At 42.3% G+C, this 3409-nt stretch overlaps 1 non-coding gene across 1 annotated transcript; it reads right to left on the bottom strand.

Moving 5' to 3' along the window:
* Positions 1-2445: 2445 nt before the first annotated feature.
* Positions 2446-2519, bottom strand: Trnaa-cgc. Its single transcript has one exon. It is a non-coding gene; the product is annotated as a tRNA-Ala (tRNA).
* Between the last annotated feature and the right edge of the window lie 890 nt (positions 2520-3409).

The following is a 3409-nucleotide window of genomic DNA, read 5'->3' as shown; positions in this document are numbered from 1 at the left end:
TGGTCGGACGAGTCTCGTTTCAAATTGTATCGAGCGGATGGACGTGTACGGGTATGGAGACAACCTCATGAATCCATGGACGCAGCATGTCAGTATGACATTGTTCAAGCTGGTGGAGATACTGTTTACGGGGCGTGTGCAGTTGGAGTGAAATGGCAAACTGATATGTCTTGATACGACTCTGACAGGTGACATGTAAGTAAGCATCCTGTCTGATCATCTGCATCCATTCATGTCCACTGTATATTCCGACGGACTTGGGCATTTCCAACAAGACAATGCGACAACCCGCACGTCCAGAATTGCTACAGAGTGGTTCCAGGAACACTCTTCTGAGTTAAAACAATTCCACTGCCCGCCAAACACCCCAGACATGAACATTATTGATTATACCCGGATGCCTTTCAACGTGCTGTTCAGGAGAGATCTCTGCCCCCTCGTACTCTTAGGGATTTATGGACAGTCCTGCAGGATACATGGTGTCAATTCCTTTCAGAACTAATTCAGACACTAATCGAGTCCATGCTACGTCGTGATGCGACACTTCTGCTTACTCGCGGGGCCCTACGCGATTATTAGGGAGGTGTACCAGTTTTTTTGGCTCTTCAATGTATTTACTGTCGGAGAGGTTACCTGCAGCTACTGTTTGTTTTCACTGCAATTATAGGGCGGCACAACGACGTATGATGACGTGTTCTCCGACTGACGACAGCCCTTTTACACTACTTTTGCTTGTGTTTGAGAGTTGTTGCATCACTTTGTGTTTTGTATTGTTACGTTATAGATATTTTCACTCTTGTGACGTATTTTACCATAAATAAAGACAACTGGGTTCAATAACTGAATAAATCGCAATTACACCATCACCGGTGACACTGCTCTAAACCAAAATACTCTGAAAATATTCTTAAACGAACTCCGACATTTTGTCGGTGGAGTACTGGTTTACCTTGTATGTTTACGTGTTACATGAAGGGTCGGTCTAGATTGTTGCAGTTTTTCGAATTCACTGTCTACATGTGTTTCCGTTTTGTTCCTTTAATTGCTTGTTTTATCCTTTTTGTAGCTTTAGTGTAGTTCTAACAAGCTTCATTTCAGCAGCTCGGGTTTAGTTATTCTCTCTGGTTCAGAGGACATCTACATAGTGATTAAGTCAAAACTGGAATATAATCGGTACTGCAGATGGCCTGTTTTGGCTTCTGTGATATCTTGTTGTCCCAAAGGAGGAACATTACTTCAGTGTAAATCGGTAACTTAATGCGTACAGTTTACAACTTCCAGTTACGTTTTTACAATCTATCGTAATACCTAAAAATGGGAAATTTTACACATACTAGAGGGATTTTGTATTCAGGTATAGCTCAGGCTGTACTGGCAAAAAAACTTTACTGACAGCAGAGACTCATTTACTAGCGACAATCGCTCGGCACTACTGAATTGTCGTCACTCAGCCTCACAAGGCACCGACTCCCTACCGACAGCCCTGAGGGCTGCCTGCCGATCCTCAGATTTGACAAGCCTCAAAACAGCTCCACGAAACGGTTTGCATTCACTCAGCTTCGAGAGCAGAGCGCGGGCTCTGCTACTGGACATATCTCGCTGGCGCTGATAGCTCTCCTCCGCTAAATGCTGCTCTCAGATATGGCTTTCCAGACAGCTCAGTTGCTGACATGGCACAGGATTGACTTCTGAGTTGCCAAAGAACTTACCATCTTGGCATCAGATTATTGCAGGTGATGCGGGAACTTCTGACATCCACATCCAACGAAAATGCTTTGGGACTGAACTTCACACTGTGCTGGCCGTCCAGGTTTCTTCAAAATACACAGCTGTGAAGCGTTTTCCGGTGTCGCCGAAGGGCTGTGCAGTCGGCGGCCTCCAGAGTGAGACATTGGTGCTACCGGTGGGCAACAGGCGGATAAAGTGCGAACTCGCCGGCTATCGGCAAGTGGCAGGCGGTCGTTTTGTGGGCGGCCGCGACACGTCACACAACAAGGTGGGCGTGGCCAGGGCGAGATAAGCGGCGCGTGCGTGACCGCCGTCGTCGACAGGCGTCTCCCTGCCTCCCACGCTGCACCGTACCGGCAGTGCAAGGCTCAAGCAGAGACGGCTGTAGAAACCTCACAGGCACCAGCATCCACCTGTCCTCATCACCAAACCACAGTTTCTTCCATTTTCGGAAAACTTATGAATTTGGGAAAGTTTATGTGACAGTTCATTAGTATAGAGCTCTCTTTTGTGTAAGAAAAAAAGAAAAATCTTCGATTTAAGGAGGGAGGAGGAGATTAGTGTTTAACGTCCCGTCGACAACGAGGTCATTAGAGACGGAGCGCAAGCTCGGGTCAGGGAAGGATGGGGCAGGAAATCGGCCGTGCCCTTTCAAAGGAACCATCTCGGCATTTGCCTGAAGCGATTTAGGGAAATCACGGAAAACCTAAATCAGGATGAGCGGAGACGGGATTGAACCGTCGTCCTCCCGAATGCGAGTCCAGTGTGCTAACCACTGCGCCACCTCGCTCGGTCTCTTCGATTTAAGATTTCTGTATTGAACTACATAATTATTTTCCTTAGCTTCTAGTACGATTTTATTTTCAGGGGTCAGTGATAAATCTTTATGTAAATCATACCTTTCCTTCAGATATTGTAGATCCAATTCGAATATATATTCCTCTTGAGAAGTGTCTAAAATAACACTTATTTTTCTAGAAGCAAAACATTCTGTTTCATCTAATTCAAAGTTTGCGTAAGCTCTATATTGACTCATAGCATAATCATAATGACTGTTACCATCTAAATATGCTAAACAATTCTATATATTTTTTGACATTGTAATCTTTCATATATATTTACCTTAACAGAATCTCCTACAACTCTCAGATATGCATCCTCTTATTTCTTTTTCAATCACTAGATTCATATCATAACCACTTAATAAGTTGAGTGGTTGTTAAGTCATTTTTTGCATCGATTTCCATGATAATCCTGGTGCAGTAAAAAACCAAGCCATATCAAGATTATAGTCATTTATGCATACTTTTTTTATATACTCAATTATATCACCCAATACCAGTACATAATTTTTAAAATATATATAATGAAAATCACCAATATTTGTGATAGTAAATTTTTCCAAAGCAAATTCTATATGTTTATTATCTCCATCACTTATTTCACAGTCATCCAGTTTACTGTAAAATTCTTCCCATAAATCCATAAATCATATGGATAGACAGTTTTCTGATTGCTAGATTCAATAAATCTTCAGGAAAAAAAGTCTAATGTTTCTCATCTGATCCTTCCTCAAAATCAATGAAAATGTGTCAAAACCTGAAGGTATGAATTAAAATGTCAGTAATTTTAACTTTTAAATTTTAAGTTTTCTTGCCAAGACGAATATATCTATGTCCAT

The sequence above is a fragment of the Schistocerca piceifrons genome, chromosome 2 (genome assembly GCF_021461385.2).
Source record: "Schistocerca piceifrons isolate TAMUIC-IGC-003096 chromosome 2, iqSchPice1.1, whole genome shotgun sequence".
NCBI lineage: Eukaryota > Metazoa > Arthropoda > Insecta > Orthoptera > Acrididae > Schistocerca > Schistocerca piceifrons.
This window is presented reverse-complemented; position numbering and strand designations above follow the sequence as displayed.